Source organism: Lacerta agilis, chromosome 3, assembly GCF_009819535.1.
Source record: "Lacerta agilis isolate rLacAgi1 chromosome 3, rLacAgi1.pri, whole genome shotgun sequence".
Classification (NCBI taxonomy): Eukaryota; Metazoa; Chordata; class Lepidosauria; order Squamata; family Lacertidae; genus Lacerta; species Lacerta agilis.
The window spans coordinates 93,718,252-93,736,989 of NC_046314.1; positions in this window are offsets into that span (position 1 = coordinate 93,718,252).

Below are 18,738 nucleotides of genomic sequence, written 5' to 3' on the forward strand. Positions count from 1 at the left end.
TGCTGACCCCTGGACTAGATTACTCTCAGGCTGCCTTCATTACGCCCCCTTGCCTAGATTGTCCAGAGTTTTGGGCGGGGTTGTCATCAATATGCTGATGATACCCAGCTTTATCTGTTGATGAGACAGCCGCCCTGACTTGGCCCCAAACAGACTGACCAGATGCTTAGAAGCTGTGGCTGGATGGCTGTGTGGGAGCTGGTTGAAGTTAAATCCTTTGAAGACAGAGGTCCTCTGGCTGGGTCGGGACAACATGGGGTTGGGGGGCCAACTCCCATCTCTTATGGGGGTTCAATTAGTGCCAGCGCCTTCTGTCAAAAGTTTGGGTGTAACCTTTGACGCCTCCCTTTCTTTGGAGGCGCAGGTTGCAGCCACAGCAAAGGTGGCATTTTTCCATCTCTGCTGTATTAAGCAGTTGGTCCCTTACCTTTCTCACCCTGAACTGGCCACAGTGATCCATGCGACGGTCACCTCCAGGCTTGATTACTGTAACTCGCTCTATGCAGGGCTGCCCTTGAAGCTGACCCAGAAACTCTAGTGGGTGCAGAATGCTGCAGCGAGGCTCCTTATGGGGTCCTTGCAGTGGGATCACATTCAGCCAGTGCTTTACCAGCTGCACTGGCTCCCAGTGGAGTACATGGTCAGGTTTAAGGTGCTGGTTTTGACCTTTAAAGCCCTATGTGGCCTAGGAGCCTCGTACCTACGGGACCGCCTCTCTTGGTATGCCCTGCGGAGGACCTTAAGGTCCATAATAGCAACACTTTGGAGGTCCCAAGCCTCAAGGAGGTTAGATTGGTATCAACTAGGGCCAGGACCTTTTCTTTTTTTTTTTTATAAGAATTTATTGACCTTTTTCTTATAACAACATATACCCACACCCACACCTACAATTAAACAAATACAAAACAAATACATTGATAAAACAAATACAAACAGTGTCAAGTTTTCTTGTTGCATCTTTTCTTTAAAAAGAAAATTTCTATTTCCATATCTTGACCATTGATTTCCCCTGCCCTTTCTCCTTCGAGTTCATATCCTTAATCTATTTTATAACCATTTCTCCTGAAATTCAAATTCAATTATATAGTTACACGCAATTATATATTCAACATTTAACTAACAATGCATCATCGTAGTAATATCTCATCATAATTCTTCTTCCATTGAAATCTTCACCAATCATTTATATCATATCTATCTCTTCTATCCTTTAAACTGCTGCTAATAACATAGTAACTCAAAATATCTCCTTTCATATTCAAACAAAAAATAAAACAGAAAGATTGTTGACAGTATTCACCCTCCGATTTCAAAATTCCATGACAGGCTACTTCAAATTTTACTTAGTGTTTCACCCCACACCCCCTCTGTCCATTATTCTTCTCCTGGTGGCATCAACACTGAATTTCCCTGTGGCTTCCCTCTCCAAGCGTCCACAGATCCAGGCACAGTCCAAAACTCTCCTTGCCACGAGCTCCAGGATGTCCATCTCGTCGTCTCTCAGCTTCTCCGGTTCTTTGTAGCATTCCTTTTCTTCTTGTAAAAACCATAATTCTCTGTCCCTGGCCCCCGAGCTCACACCTCGGGGACTGGATATCACAAATCTTACCGTCGCCTTGGGACTGCCACCCCCAAAAGGCGAGTTTCTTCTCCGAAGTAGCTCACTCATTTCTCTCCATCTTCCCAGACACCCTCTCAGCTCTTTGGCAAGACTTTCTTCCAAAGTATTAAAAGTTTTAAAAGCCTCCTCTGTGGGCAATTGGTTCTCTTTCAGACCCCCACACAAGACTTTGACTTTCCTGTACAGCAGTTCCACCTTCAAAGCAGTGAGCCTCTGTTCGTCCGTTAGTCCAGAGTTCAGTACCAGTTCAAGGACGAAGCCCAGCATACTGGTAGAGGGGGAGGAAGTGGGTATCAAATTTCTACTCCTGCCTCTCTGTTCATCGCCATTTTCCTAAACTGGAGCGCAGATACCGCAACTTTAAATGGAGATATTTTCCACTAATTTACTTCCCAAGAAAAAAGTTTGCCAGTCTCATGTATCAATTTTAAGCACATTGTAGCAGTCCTGTAGCAGCAGTTGCTCAAATTGGTTAGCTTCTTTAACTCGAAGGGAAGAAGGCAGGCTGCCTTTCTCCTTCCCCCCGGATCGTTCCAAAAGCTCGATTTCTGGTCAAATTAGTTACTCACGACCACCGGGTTCCTTTGGCTCCATTCTTCAAAGGTAGAACTAAGACGCTCACCGCGGGCTTTGTCGCCGCATTTGCATCCCGGTTGGGGCATATCCCCGTAAGCCCGGCTCCGTTGTCCCTTCACCCCCACTCCCCCTTTACAGGGGGGGCAAGGGAAGGGTTCGGAGCCTCCGTGGGCGCAGCCGGGGAGCCCAGGGTGCGGGACGCTCTTCCCGCACCCCAACCGGAGCCCCGCTTTGCGGTTGCGGGGCTCCTAACCCCCGGGATGGATCGGGCGCCTCGCAGCCGAAGCAGTAGGGCCAGGACCTTTTCAGCACTGGCCGCAACATGGTGGAACGCTCTGTCACAAGAAACTAGGGCCCTGAGGGATTTGATATCTTCTGCAGGGCCTGCAAGACAGAGCTGTTCCGCCTGGCCTTTGGTTTAGACTCACTTATATACCCATAATTTGGTATATAAATTTTCCCTTGGCTTTTTTGCTGGCCCATGTAGGACCAGCATCAATAAAGGGATGTTTCCTCCCTTTATGGTCTTGATTTATGGGCTATTACTAAAATGAGGCTACATTTTAAGCCGTATTTTAATTAACTGGTTGTTGTTGTTGTTGTTGTTTCTATTATGTTTTATTGTAATTCATATTTGGTGTTAGCTGCCCTGAGCCCGGCCCTGGCCGGGGAGGGTGGGGTATAAATATTATTATTATTATTATTATTATTATTATTATTATTATTATTATTATTTCTGATTCTATGATTTTTTTAATGTGTGCAGAAGATGGCATGGGGCTCCCCCCCCCACTTTTGCCTTGTAGCCCCTTTCCATACGGAAGTTCATCACAACGTTGAAAGAGTCGGTCACTGGTGACTGAAGCTCATTGGGAACGGCGGGGTGAAAGGCAAGGAGACCAGTGATAGGTGGAGCCAGAGCCAGTGATAACCAGAGCTGCCCCCTAACTGGTGGTAGGTAAGAAGGAAGGCAGGTGGGGATTGGCTGAGGGCAGACTGAGGATGATGGGGGCAGTGACCTGTTTCTCCTAATGGGTCAACCTCCACTGAAACCTGTTCATGTCCATAGACCCTTGAATAGGCAGGGCCCCTCAATGGTCGAGGGGAGAATCTGTTCCTTGTTCCCACAGGAGGCAGAGGTGGGCACCAACTCGGGTGGCCTCCAATTCTTGGAGGAAAAGGCTATCAAGGGGTCCTAGACACACTACTTGTGTTCTATCTCCACTAATAACGGTTGCAATATGCTGGACTAGATGGACCTTTCCCAGGAGTGCTGTTCTTACGTGACCCACCCATTGCTGGCGGAAGCTTGCCAAATCTTATCAGCCTTTGGTACCATTTCCGCTTGCAATTGGGTTCAGGGACAGAATCCCCATTTCAAAAGGGGCAAGAATGAGTATTACAGGAGAGTTGACATTAACATTCATTTGAAGCATTTCGATGTCAGTTGCATTAATATAGGAGAATGAACTCCAGAGTAAATGCTGACAGGTGCAAATATGCCCATTGAAATGTTTTTTTCTTTAACATCGGGCTCAGATAAGCTTCAGTGGTGCCTATATTCATTTACCCAAAAGTAGCGAGATTAGACAGATGTCTCAATTTAAAAGGAAGAGTGGAGGGTGGGAGGAGGATTTATGTAGTTAAACCTGCATTTGACACAATTTCACCTGTGGGGGTTTTCCTCCCCCCTGCAAGTTTCTATAATTCCATCAGAACAGGAGTTTTGATTCATACATCCTTTCTGACGTTGACTGACAGTTTGGAGGGAAATGAATGCAAAAAAGAGGCCAGGCAAAGACTTCATTAGAGGACAGTTCGTAAAAGAGGGAGCTTGGTGTACTTGTTTTTCGAAATTAGATAGCAGCTGGGGGTCTAAGGAAGCATATGACAAGTTCCGGCCACCATGTGAATGTTGGGGTTTTTGCTCTTCACATAACAGCTTCATTCCACCTCTTGCTGAAAACTGCATTTGAAAGTGAATGGGGCTCTCAAAAGTAGTTTGTTATGTGGCATTGGCAGGATGCAGGTGGGGATACTGTTGTTCAAAAGGTGAGGAGGGATCAAACTTCCATTGGGCACCTCTGCCGGTGAATACAAATGCCAAATAATCATTTCAGCACACCCACTATTAATGGATCCAGAAGTTAGCATAGATCCAGATGTTAGCCTACATAGCTTCTAAGATGGCTGTGTTTATTTAGTATTTTATTTATTTAACACAATTTATATATTGCTTGATTGCAATAAAACCCCTAAGCAGTTTTTTTTTTATAAAGGGAAAGACAAAAGTCCTGCAGGAGGGGAGCTAGTGGGCTTCCCATGGGCGTCTGGTAGGTCAGGTCACTGCTAGATAAGATAAATCACTGGCCTGGTCATGGAAGGGCTCTGCTTTTGTTCTTATCTGGGGGCCATTTAGGGTCAAAAGAAACAAGATGTCACTCCCACAACTAGGGTAAATGGAAATTGCAGGTGTGAGTCCCCCAATCTTGGTCAGGACCTCGGCGGGGGACAAAAAGTAGATGCTGCCATGGTGAAGGACCAGTTCCTTGCAAGTGCGTAATAAACATTATATGTCCGTTCCACAGATTGAAGTTTGAGTTCTGTGTCCTGGACACTCCCCAGTATCTAAATATTATCATTAGCAGATAGTCTTGCTTTTACTGAATGGCCAAGCGAGTATATAGAACCTTAATACGTTTTAACATATACATTGGTTTTATCTCATGGCTGGTTTGAGAGTGCTCTTGTGCTCAGGCCCTGCTTTTCCCACAGACCTCTGGAGGACCACTGTGAGAACAGGATGCTGGACAAGATGGGCCATTTGCCTTATGTGCTTATGTCTTTGTTACTCCTTCAGATCCTTTGGTATAGAGAGGAACAGAAATCTTCACAAACACATACCAATGTATGGAAGATGGGGTTTGGCTACCATCAAGACGTGGTGACGAACTCAAGATTAGATCTGAAACAGGACTAGAAGTATTCTTCATCATTAGCAGCACAATGCTAAGCAGTCTACTCAGAAATCTTCTTCTTTGTGGCTGAGTAAGATTGTCTTCCATGAACACATTCTTAATGGTGTGTCCGTAAGTGACTGTGGAGGCCAATACTGAATACGTCCTTTCCACAGTGGGGACATAGGTTTCCAGGTGGGAGTTGATCATGTTGAGGAGTTGCCAAACATACCTTCCTTTTAGCAGGTTTCCCCCTTTCGTCCTGAGTTCATGCTTCTTCAAAGTTTATGACGCCTTTGCTAAAGGCTATTCTCCAATTGGAGCGCTTGCAGGCCAGTGTTTCCCAGTTTTTTGGGGCTTACACTGCATTTTTAAAGATTTGTCTTGAGAGCATCTTTAAACCTCTTTTGTTGGCCACCAGCATTATGCTTTCCATTCTTAAGTTGAGAAGTTGCTTGATAATCAGGCATCCAAACCACATGACCAGCCTAAAAAAGTTGATATTGAAGAATCATTGCTTCAACACTGGTGACACTCAGAAATAAGCCCTGCTGTGGGTTTCACTCCCTACTTCTTGGGAGAAAAGCAATGACAAACCTAGACAGCATCTTAAAAAGCAGAGACATCACCTTGCCAACAAAGGTCCGTATAGTTAAAGCTATGGTTTTCCCAGTAGTGATGTATGGAAGTGAGAGCTGGACCATAAAGAAGGCTGATCGCCGAAGAATGGATGCTTTTGAATTATGGTGCTGGAGGAGACTCTTGAGAGTCCCATGGACTGCAAGAAGATCAAACCTATCCATTCTGAAGGAAATCAGGCCTGAGTGCTCACTGGAAGGACAGATCCTGAAGCTGAGGCTCCAATACTTTGGCCACCTCACGAGAAGAGAAGACTCCCTGGAAAAAAAACCTGATGTTGGGAAAGATGGAGGGCACAAGGAGAAGAGGATGGCAGAGGACGAGATGGTTTGACAGTGTTCTTGAAGCTACTAACATGAGTCTGACCAAACTGCGGGAGGCAGTGGAAGACAGGAGTGCCTGGCATGCTCTTGTCCATGGGGTCATGAAGAGTCCGACATGACTAAACAACTGAACAACAAAAGTGTGTTTAGGTTTACAGTCTAGGTTTATGAGCAGCTGCAGGTGGTGATGCTCCTCCCATTTCACGTAGAGAAGCTGACTGGAGTAACAGTAGAATATTTTGTGAGAGACATCTTAGGGGGTGCAGGGCAGGCTATGTGGTATACATAGCTTTGTCCCTCAGAACCTCATCACTGCTCCTAACCTCTGGGCAACAGTTGCCTAATGCAAGGGTGGGGAACATTTTCCAGCCTGAGGGCCACATTACCTTCCGAGCAATCTTCCAAGGACCACATGCGAGTGGTAGGCAGAAATAGAAGCAAAAGTATTGGACCAATGAATGTACATTTTACCTTTGTATGGTAGGCTATTTTACTCCTAGACCTCCTCACTATATAAGCAAGGAACATTATTAGAAGTCAAGGACATGTGAAAGACAACCAGTCAAAAGCACGAGGGGTGCAAAAGAGGGCAGGTGAGGGGTGTGGCTGGAGAAGGGGTGTGGCCCAGTGAGACTTCCTAGGACCAGATGTCCTCTACCCCTTGCCTAATGATAGGGCTGGCCCCAAGTAACTAAATGGTACCTTGACCTGAGTTAGTGTAGCCTTTGAGTACCAGGTTTCGAAAGAAACCATAGGGGATAGCTGAGACCATAACAACCAGCTTGTGAGCTTCTGCAGGTATCTGGATGGCTGCTGTGAAACCCACAATACTGGAACAGATCTGGGTGTTGGATTTGATCCAGGCAGGTTTGTTGTTATGACTGAGCTAATCTCCTGTCTGTCAAAGGGCCTGCCTATAATGGGCTTCCTTTCCTTTCCTTTTCTTTTTTTAAATATATGGAATATTTTTTTAATGAAGCCAACATCCTAGGAGGTGCTCCAAGCGGGCCGCCGTAATAACTTGCCATGAGTCATCCTACTTTGGTGAAAGGAATTTAGGCTGGGTTTGTTTTGGAATAGAAGGTGCTTGACATTTGCTATAGGACAGTTTAGTGACAGGAACTGGGGGTTCTCCAGAGCTTTGTGTCCGTTCGTCACCGACATATTCTGTTTTGCTGCAAAAGTTTCCTGCAGTATTCATCTCTGTTGGTAGTCTCGTAATTGTTGCCTAATTGACTGGGTTGAGGGCTGAGGCAAGGGGCATGGCAGAATGTCTGAGGTGTTGGCTCTGCAATAGTATTCACAACCATTGGACATAGGTGTGATATACCACATACACCAGGGGTAGTCAGTGGTTACAGACGTGATGGAATTTCTGAGGTATGATATTCTTAGCTCCATAGTACTCACAGCCCTTGGATATATGTGTGATAAACCACATATTCTAGTGTGGTGTAGTGGTTAGACTCTAATGGTCGCAGAGATGGAGTAGGACCTGAGAGACCAGGGTTCAAATCCCAACACAGCCATGATTGACTTTGACACAGCCTAAACTGCTTCACAGAGTTGTCCTCCTAGCCTGGAGACACCCGGGACCTTTGACATGCAGAGTAGATGCTCTACACCTCAGCTATGTCTGTTTCCCATCTTGTATATGAAGATGCATCAGTATGTTTGATTCAGCACCTGATGCTTCATCTAACTAAATGCAAATGCAACACCCATCAGTAAGAGGTTTCCAAATTATTTAAATAGGAATCACGATATGGAACAATCATAGCATAACTGGAGACACAAGCCTGAAGAGTGTGTGTGTGTGTGTGTGTGTGTGTTGATGAACTTGTCAATTCTTTTTTGTTAAGTCCACCCAAAGCAACAGAAAACAAAAGGCTAGGGATCGGGAATGGCCTGGCCTCTCAATCATTGATTTTGTCAGCATTTAACAAGGAGGGAGGAGAGAAAAATCCATAGGAAGCTGGATAAACAGCACCAACGCCAATACAAAGTGACTTGTCAGGCTGCATGAGAAATGATTTCTGCAAATGGAGTTTTTGTGTGGTGGTGTTTTTGATTTCCCCCGCCTTGCTCCTGCTTGATGCAATGCATTTTCTGTGAGGGTGCTGCTTCAAAGGCACACCCCCCCCCATGGTGATCGGCTGGGGCGCGTGAGCTTCAAGAAAGCTGTAAGCCCTTCAGATGTGAACATCCTTTAGCAAATGTGGCTTATTACAGGGCTTGCTGTAATCGATGGGTGTGTGGCATGCTCTTGGTTATAGCTGGAGGCCTCTCAGTGGCTTTCCACGAAAAAGGGGCGTATTTGCATCCATCAAATAACTGCACCGTCGTGTCCTGACAAGGGCCTGTTTTGTGAACTATTAACAGTCTCGGAGAAACGGCCTTTGAAGCCAAGGGTGGCGTCAGGGCAGGACTTTGGGGCAAGAGTCCATGGCACCACACAACAGGAGGAGCAGGAGGGCCCCTGAGCACAGCAGAACTGGATCACCTCAGCTCCATATAAACTATACATTCAAAGTACATTTCAAGCATATAGCTCCCCACCAGCACCAAAGAATCCTGGGACCTGTAGCTAACCCTTCACAAAGCTACAATTCCCAGCACCCTTAACAGACTACAGTTCCTAGGGTCCTTTGGGAAAAGTATTGTGTTTTAAATATATGGTATATATCCAGACCACATCTTACAAGTAAAGTAATGCCCATCACCATCTAAAAAGGGGGCATAAGACCATTTGAAGTCGTTTAATATACGCACAGCCATTTAAAGAGTATTCCCCTCCACAATACCATTAAGGCCAGGTTCTAAAACTATATAACTGAAGTCCTGGAGGAATTTCTCTGTGATCTCCTCCCTTTGGGTACAGAATGATGATGTAGCAACCACTCACCCTTCCCTGATATTTCTTCCTATTCATTTGCCCTGAGAGAGCATATGCAGAATCCTATGAAATTGACAGATTCCGAACACCTTTCCACACCACACATTCTCTCTTCCAAATCAGGTAAAGCCCCCATCAATCTTGTGACAAGGATCAACCGTGAAAGTGAAATAAACAGAACCAGGTGTGCCTGTTGGCTGAGCAGAATTTAAGTGTTATGGTTTCAGAACTACCAATTGTTTGAAGCAGAAACTTACAGCCTGCCCAAGTGTCTTCCAAGTGTCTTCCTTTCCCCCTCTTTCTTATCTTGATGAAAAGTTGAAGGCATACTTGACGCAAATGTGTACAGAGTCAGGGGCGTCGCTGGGGAGGGGCGGTAGGGGCGGTACGCCCCCAGTGACAGTGGAGGGTGGGGGTGACAAGCGACGGGTGGGGGTGACAAGCGGCGGCCCCTCCTGCCACTCCCACGCGCCGCTGCTCCCTCCGTCACCCAGGAGCAGCAGCGCACGGCCCGCCTCCAGCCAGTGGCGAAAAAAGCCTCTGAAAGAGGGGGCTTTCCCCCTTTCAGCGGCTTTTTTCGCCGCTCCACTCCCTGCCCGCTGTGCTCAGGAAGCGGAGCCCGGGGGGAAAGGACAGGGGCAGGCCAGCGAGGGAAATGACACCCCCCTCGCTGGCCCAACCCCTCTCCTTTCCCCGGGACGGCCCTGGCGGAAGCGTCGTTCCGTGCGCATGCGTCATGACATCATGTGCATGGAGCGATGCCCCGCCCCCATGGGTGCCGCTTGGCTTGCCGCCCCCGGCAGCCCAGCGGCTAGCTACGCCCCTGTACAGAGTAACTGGAGGATATCCTACTTATGGGACAGCTGTGCTCCCCTTTCTCTAGGACAAGGCTGGTAGCTCAGCTGGTTAGAGCGTGGTGCTGATAACGCCAAGGTTGCAGGTTTGATTCCAGTAAGGAACAGCTGCATATTCCTGCATTGTAGGGAGTTGGGCTAGATAATCCTCAGGGTCACTTCCAACTCTAGAATTCTATGATTCTATGAATCTAATCAAGCAGAGCTCAGGGGTGGGATCACACTTTCTGCGTAGTTCAAATGCTTTCTGAGATCTTCCTACGTCAGCTACACCACAAATTGTGTCAAGGAAGTTCTAATATTTCTTACTTCCTACTTCAAGCTGATGTCATTGCCAATAAATCAATACAAGGCCAGGGGCTCAGTCTGCACAGGGCCTCATTACTTTGTTACGTTATGTTAAAATGCAATTGTTGGGTCTCACTAAGCCTCAAAACAAAGCACTTTCTTGCAGATCTTCTCAGCTGATTGTTGGGTCTCGGGTGAGTGCTTTGCAAAGAATAAGCCAAATAAGAACTTTATTGTCTCTCTTGAACTAAAACAGAACAATAACAGGAAACTCCTGACTCCTCCTGGATACAACTAAGTCCAGTGCTACCTAGTGTCTAAACAATATAATGCAATGATCCACACATGCACCAATTAGCATTGAGCAGTGCGCACATACCAAGACGGTTGCTTTGTTCTTTCCAAACCATCCAGTGGCCTCCCTCACACTGCGCTTAGCTGCACACTTTGGGAATCACTGCCAATATCAGTAGATGACTTTGAGCCATTTTGGATCTCTTTCTGTGGGGAGAAGTTGTGGAAGAGGAGCTGGGGATAAGCACAAGTGGCATGTGTTTAAGCAAATCATTTTAACAAGAAGTCTCTCTCTCTCTCTCTCTGTGTGTGTGTGTGTGTGTGTGTTTGTATCCTGTATGTATCTGCTGGGAGCTTGCAGCAAACAAACCACACATTATCGGCCTGCTAGAGGTTCAAGGATGTGATCAGTGTGGCTGTAATAATCAATAATTATCGCTTAGTAGTCAGTCGTTTCCCTACTTTCTTACACATATGCATGGAAATCATTGCCTAAACCCTTTTGCGCATCGCTTCCAAAAAGAGAGAGAGATGGAGCAGGCAAGACAGAGCGCCACTTCACAATCCTACAGCCAGTTCTGCAGCTGGGTTGACTGATCACACTCTGCCGTTTATTCTTTTCCTGTAGCCAGCCTCGAAGAGGTTGGATCTGGCCTGAATCAGCCTCCTGCTGGTAAGCCTGCCTCAAAGCAGTTGGATCCTGGCTATATCCTTGATTAACCTCCTTTTGAGAAATGTAACCCAGCCTGTCAGCTTCAACCAGCTTTTCAAGCTTCCTTTTGGCCTCGTTACATGGGTAATATGGCCGTCAGGGCTGCTGAAGTACTTCACGGACACATTTTTCCTCCTTTCCCCATATTCCTTGGGGAAGGGGGTCTTCCTAACTTTTTTTCTTGTCAAGAAAGGGGAGTAGGATCCAATGCAGGGTTGGTTGGAGAGGACCCACATGCCCCCCAAATCCCATCCTACCCATGACCTAGATATCCTCCTGCTTTTGCTTGAGTGTTCACTATAATATCTGAAGAAGTGTGCATGCACACGAAAGCTCATACCAAGAACAAACTTAGTTGCTCTCTAAGGTGCTACTGGAAGGAATTTTTTATTTTGTTTTGTTTTGACTATGACAGACCAACACGGCTACCTACCTGTAACTATAATTTCACTGTTACCATCCACCAAAATCTACCCACCAACAGCTTAATGGCTTGCTCACAAGGCTCCAGTAACCTACTGACCATCAGCAGACCCCGAATTGGACATTGGGGGCCTTAGTGTCTTCGAAATAGATTGAAGTCTCTTCCTTTAAAGCCTAGGGGTAAACATCCCCCCAAAAAATGTTTGTGTGCACTACATTACTGCTTTAACCTGTGCTTCACTTTGCATTTAGTATTAATAAAGATGATAATATTTGCAGTTATCCTGGTGCAAGAAGACTGGAAGAAATTTAAAGAATATTTGAAACAACGTGAAAAGTTAGATATTTGAAATCGAAATCAGTGGACATTATAGACAATAGCATTACAATGTTAGTTTAATAGAGTGCATAAGAAGTTAAGTTAGTGATATATTTGAATTTTTTCTGTATTTTGGTAAGAATAAGGTATTATATATAAGCTGTTAGATAAGGTTTAAGATAAGTCGTAAAGAAGATTTAAAGTAGTTACAAAGTTACTAAACTATATTTGAAATGAACGCAGAAGAGAGGGCGTGAGGAAGTCCCCCCAATTAAGATTCAAAATAAGATTAAGATAGTTAATTAGGTGTTTTATGTAATTTTTGATGTTTTTTTGTTTGATTTTTTGTAGTTTGTATATCTGTTTTTGTAATTTGTATGTTTGTATTGTTTTTTATTTGTTTGTTAATTTTCTTGAAAAACCAATAAATTCTTATTTAAAAAGATAATATTTGCAATTATCCTTATGTCATACTGCTGTTTTTGAATCATCACCAGTTGCATGAATCTATTTTCACAAGAACCACAATCATAGGTCACTTTATCTTAGGTCTCAGTTAGGTTAAAATAACCTGTGGCAATGGCTTTGTGAATTTTGAAAAGTTGTAACAGAGACCTTTATTATGCTCCATCACATTTAAAAGAGGATTAGACAAATTCATGGAGGATAAGGGTGTCTATTAGCCATGATGGCTATGCTCTTCCCCCATGATCGGAGGCAGCAATGCTTCTGAATGCCAGTTAGTGGAGACCACAGGAGGGGAGAGCAATCTTGTGCTCGGGCACTGCTTGCAGGTTTCCTACAAGCATCTAAGTTGTAGGATGTGGGAACTGGATGTTGGACTAGTTGGGCCATTGGCCTGATCCAGCAGAGCTCCTACTATGTTCTTAATATAGTTGTGAGTTCCTATTTATCATACTTATCTAGTTTTCTGAACAACTGACATGTCCAAGTCAAGCAGAGACGGGGGCTAGTCTTGCAGTGGAACAGGTTTTTTTTCCTGTCCCATGCATTACAACTCCCCCCTCCAAAAAGAAAGAAATCAAGAGATAGATGTTTCATTGTATAAGGTGGTAAAACGGCACATCATTCAAGAGAACAAAATAGCAGTGGCAATTGTACGGATTGAATTGTTTGCTCATCTTTTAAAAGCTAGATGGATGCAGGTGAAAACACTCCATCCACACAGTACACTAAAGAGAAGGAGAAGCAAGCAGTACCATTTAAAATGCCAAAGGTTGTGTACACGTGGTGTGTCCATGGGAGGAATTTCCTATAATTAAGACGCCACTCCTGAGAAAAAGAGATGGGGGGGGGGGGAGATCCCACACTCCTTTCATCTTCAGACTTGGCTAATCATGGTCACTTTCTCACCCTCTTCCAAGCCCACCAGTTAGAAGTTTAGCCTTGGCAATGAGAAAGCTGGATAGGAAGTTCTCCTGCAGTCACTTTAGGGAGAGTAGCTTTGCATAATCTCCAGATTCAATCTGTCTCATCACAATCCCAAATTTCAGATCATGGACTGTGATGATTGCATAGGGGCACTTGCCAAAGTTCAGAATAAAATAATGTATGCATCTTTTAACTAGGCAAGGATTCCTTCACCCAACTCTGCCTTGTTTCTTTTTTAGACACTGACCCGCATGTAAGGTAGAAAGGTGAGCAATACTAACAATTACACACACAGAGAGAGAATTGTTGCGTATCTTGGAAATCTGGGCCAGAAGATGGGGCAGACTGAGGTTGCAGTCTGTAATCACTTTAATTGCTTCAAGAATGACAGGCACTTGGATCTGCCCAGAATACTGAAGAAAACAGGGGCCCCATCAGCACTATACCTTTAAAGCAGTATATCCCAGTACGTTTCCGAGCACAATTCAAAGTGCTGGTGCTGACCTTTAAAGCCCTGGGCTCTCACTTGTTCAGACCCCTGGGCTCTCACTTGTGGGGTGCCTCAGGGTTCCGTCCTCTCCCCCATGCTTTTTAATATCTATATGAAGCCGCTGGGAGAGATCATCAGGGGGTTTGGGCTGGGTGTTCATCAGTATGCGGATGATACCCAGCTCTACCTTTCTTTGAAATCAGAACCAGTGAAGGCGGGGAAGGTCCTGTGTGAGTGCCTGGAGGCGGTTGGAGGATGGATGGCGGCTAATGGATTGAGGTTGAATCCTGACAAGACAGAAGTACTGTTTTTGGGGGATAGGGGGCGGGTGGGTGTGGGGGACTCCCTGGTCCTGAATGGGGTAACTGTGCCCCTGAAGGACCAGGTGCGCAGCCTGGGAGTCAGTTTGGACTCACAGCTGTGCATGGAGGCACAGGTTAATTCTGTGTCCAAGGTGGCTGTCTACCAGCTCCATCTGGTACGCAAGCTGAGACCCTACCTGCCCGCAGACTGTCTCGCCAGAGTGGTACATGCTCTGGTTATCTCCCGCTTGGACTACTGCAATGGGCTCTATGTGGGGCTACCTTTGAAGGTGACCCGTAAACTGCAATTAATCCAGAACGCAGCAGCTAGACATAACACCGGTCCTGAGAGATCTACATTGGCTCCCAGTACGTTTCCGAGCACAATTCAAAGTGTTGGTGCTGACCTTTAAAGCCCTAAACGGCCTCGGTCCTGTATACCTGAAGGAGCGTCTCCACCCCCATCATTCAGCCCGGACACTGAGATCCAGCGCCGAGGGCCTTCTATCAGTTCCCTCACTGCAAGAAGCAAAACTACAGGGAACCAGGCAGAGGGCCTTCTCGGTAGTGGCGCCCGCCCTGTGGAACGCCCTCCCATCAGAAGTCAAGGGAATAAACAACTGCCTGACATTCAGAAAATACCTGAAGGCAGCCCTGTTTAGGGAAGTTTTTAAACTGTGATATTTTAAATGTATTTTAATATTTGATGGAAGCCGCCCAGAGTGGCTGGGGAGACCCAGCCAGATGGGCGGGGTACAAATAATAATAATAATATATTATTATTATTATTATTATTATTATTATTATTATTATTATTATTATTATCATTATCATTATCATTATCATCATCATCATCATACCACTTTAAACAGTCGTGGCTTCCCCCAGAGAATCCCGGGAAGGTGCTGAGAGTTGTTAAGAGGCCCCTGTTCCTCTCGCAGGGTTCTCAGATTGGTTTAACAATCAGTTCCTCTTTAAATGTGGGATACAGATGGGGCCATGGTGTAAGTCAATAGAGCTTCAGAATGTTGAGAACACAGGAGGTATTATTATTATTATATTGATTGATTGATTGGTCGCCTATTAGAAAAACGGTCTCTAAGCGATTTATCAAACAGAATAAAAATGCAGAGTTAAAGCCATAGTGACCATTCCTGGAGATGTCTGATCCAGCCACAGTTACATGCATGCTTTAGTTACATACTGTTAGGATTACTGTAACGCACTCTGAAAAGTCGTAGGAAACTTCAACTGGCCCAAAGAGCTCCAACCAGATTGTTGACCAGGGCTTGTTATAAGGAGAATATATGAATGATTCCCTTGTTATAGCAGCTCCACTGCCTACTGGTGTGTTTCCAGGCACAATTTAAAGTGCTCTATAAAATCTTATATGGCTTACTCCCAGTCTATCTCAAGGGCTGGAGATGGGTACAGATGAGTGCTGAAAGTTGCATAGAAATCATTGTTCACAGTGCACACACTGTCCCTAATTAATGTTCGCTCCAGTGAATAAGTTTAGCAGGTTTTCATCCCGTTTCAAAAACTTGTGGAACCCATTTGACTAAAAGGCATAGGAAGTTTAAAAAGGAGGAAGGAGCAAGGGGCTCATCACTGGCAATAGTGTATACATATCCCTTACAGCTTCCATTAAAGTTATCGCTCTTAAATTCGCTTCTGAAATTGGCCTGTATAATTTCCTATAAATTTCCCTCCAGCTGTTCCTTATGGGAAGTCTTTTTCTTTTTTCTCTTCTTTTCTTTTTCTTTTTTTAGGAGAAATGATGTCAAAGTGCTCCTGCGACCTCACTTCTGGTGTACTGGCAAGAGTGCTAGATAAGGCAGTCCTCCCCCGACCTTAGGATTGCAGCCTTAGGATTGCAACGGTGAAGGAACTGTAGCTCAGAGGTAGAAATTCTGCTTTGCATGCAGGAGGTTCCAGGTTCAATCCCCAGCATCTCGAGGTGGTGCTGCAACCTAGCTGTTGCCAGTCTGTGTAGACCAGTGGTTCCCAACCTTTTTGTGGCCATGGCCCACCTAAGCATCTCTAAAATCCTGATGCTCCCCCCCCCCCGAAATATAATTCTTATTATTCAAAAAGTGAACTCCTATTCACAAGGAGGAAGCCTAAAATACCATTAATTTGGTCGAACTCAGTCTCGAATTCCCCCCCCCCTTAAAAATCAAATTGCCCCCCTGTGGGGTGTATGCCCCATGTTGAGAGTCTTCTTCTTCTTCTTCTTCTTCTTCTTCTTCTTCTTCTTCTTCTTCTTCTTCTTCTTCTTCTTCAGCAATCACTCATAGCTGAGTAAGATTGTCTTCTATAAACATGGTATTAACAGTGAGTCCATAAGTGACTGTGGAGGACAATTCTGGATCCACATGTCCTTCCACAGTGGGGACATTGGTTTCCGGGCGGGAGTTGATCATGGTGTGGATTTGCCAAGCATGGCTTCCTCTTAGCACATTTCTCCATTTCATCCTGAGTTCGAGTATCTTCAAAGCCCATGATACCTTTGGTAAAGTCTGTTCTCCAATTGGAGCACTCGCAGGCCAGTGTTTCCCAGTTGTCGGTGTTTATACTACATTTTTAAAGATTTGCTTTGAGAGAGTCTTTAAACCTATTTTGTTGACCACCAGCATTATGCCTTCCATTTTTAAGTTTGGAATAGAGTAGTTGCTTTGTTGTTGTTCAGTCGTTCAGTCATGTCCGACTCTTCGTGACCCCATGGACCAGAGCACACCAGGCACCCCTATCCTCCACTGCCTCCCGCAGTTTGGCCAAACTCAGGCCAGTCGCTTCGAGAACACTGTCCAACCATCTCATCCTCTGTCGTCCCCTTCTAAAGTAGTTGGTTTAGAAGACGATAAACAGGCCTCTGCACAACATGACCAGTCCAATGAAGTTGATGAAGTTGATGTTGATGAAGTTGATGTTGAAGAATCATTGACCCCCTTAAAAATCAAAATGCCCCCCCTGTAGGACATGTGTTGGGAACCACAGGTGTAGACAATACTGTGCCAGACAGACAAGTGGCCTGACTCAGTACAGTGGTACCTCGGGTTACAGACGCTTCAGGTTACGGACGCTTCAGGTTACAGACTCCGCTAACCCAGAAATAGTACCTCGGGTTAAGAACTTTGCTTCAGGATGAGAACAGAAATTGAGTGGTGGTGGTGCGTCAGCAACAACGGGAGGCCCCATTAGCTAAAGTGGTACCTCAGGTTAAGAACAGTTTCAGGTTAAGAACGGACCTCCAGAACGAATTAAATTCTTAACCTGAGGTGCCACTGTATATGATACTTACCTATGTTCCCAAGTTTGCCATACATTTACCTTAAGGATGTGTCTCTTCTTGATCAATTGCGACAAGTTAGTCCTTCTGAAAGCATTATTATTATTTTGTACCTTGCAGTTCTTTAGTCTTTATTAGAACAAAAAGCTAAAGGTCTCAAGGAAAATGCAAAACGGAATTCACACAATGAGAGACTGATAGAACAATAGACCTGGGTTTGATTTGCTTAATGCTGAAATCAAGGTCACTACAAAAAGTACTACGGCTTTTCATTATTATTTGTGCTCAGTTTTTTTGTTGTTTCGTTTTTGTTTCGTTCCTTAAAAAAAAAAAAGAAGAAGAAGAATGGTAACAGCTTTCTATTCACTTGACGGTCCCCTCGTCCCCAGCACCATCTACGTTACTGATCCTGCTTGCATTCAAAGCTGTTATTAAGTGGAGTCTTTTAGATTTTAGAGAAATGATAATGGTTCCAAAGATGACAGGAAGTGGCAGCTGGTGACAAAAAAAACCCTTGATAAGACGACAACAGTAAATCAAACTACCGCCACTTTTCCGTTTCATGTTTGTTAATACCACCTCGTCTTTTGAAGTTTAAAGCAAGGTTCAAAAGAGCCAGGTGCTGAATCATAATATTAAAGCTAGGAAGGAGCTCCATGAAAGAGAGGAGATCTGAGAGGGGAAAGCAACAAACACGGCTTTCAACTGCCTTTTGTCGGCCTTTCCGCAGATGTCACCAGTTGTTATCCCCAGCAGAGGCGTCAGGCTTGTAGCAGCGCCTCTGGCTGATTCCGACTCAACGTTTCAAGTGTCAATCAAAAAAGGAAGGACACAGCTTAGGTCCTGGTCATTGTCCTGTAAAAAGAGCCAAGCATTTAACATTGATTTAGCTCCCTCAATATACAAAGATAGAGCCAGCTTTGTGCAGCGAAAAAGGGCCTTTGGCAAGGTTGCTTGTAGAGCAATTCCATTGCATCCGATGCTCCTTGGTTTAGCTGTCACACTGCAGTGTCTGGAGTCCTATGAAAAGTTATTCAGGAATGAGTGAGCAAATTAAAAAGAAATAACATGCTCTCCTAAATAGCAATGTGGACTATAGAAAAGGCTTTCAACGTCATTTAGCCTTGAAAAGCATTTTCATAAAAAGTATTTTATGCTCTTAAATACCATTTAGCAAGGAGAATAAGATATTCTAGGACAAGAGGAAGGCCTGCTGAAACCCATCACGAGGAGCCCATCTGCCTGAACGGTTATAGATTTGTACAATACAGTTTTGTTTAGTTTGTTCCACACCAACCAATATTCATTGCTTTCTATATATTACACTCTCTCTCTCTCTCTGTGTGTGTGTGTGTAAGCA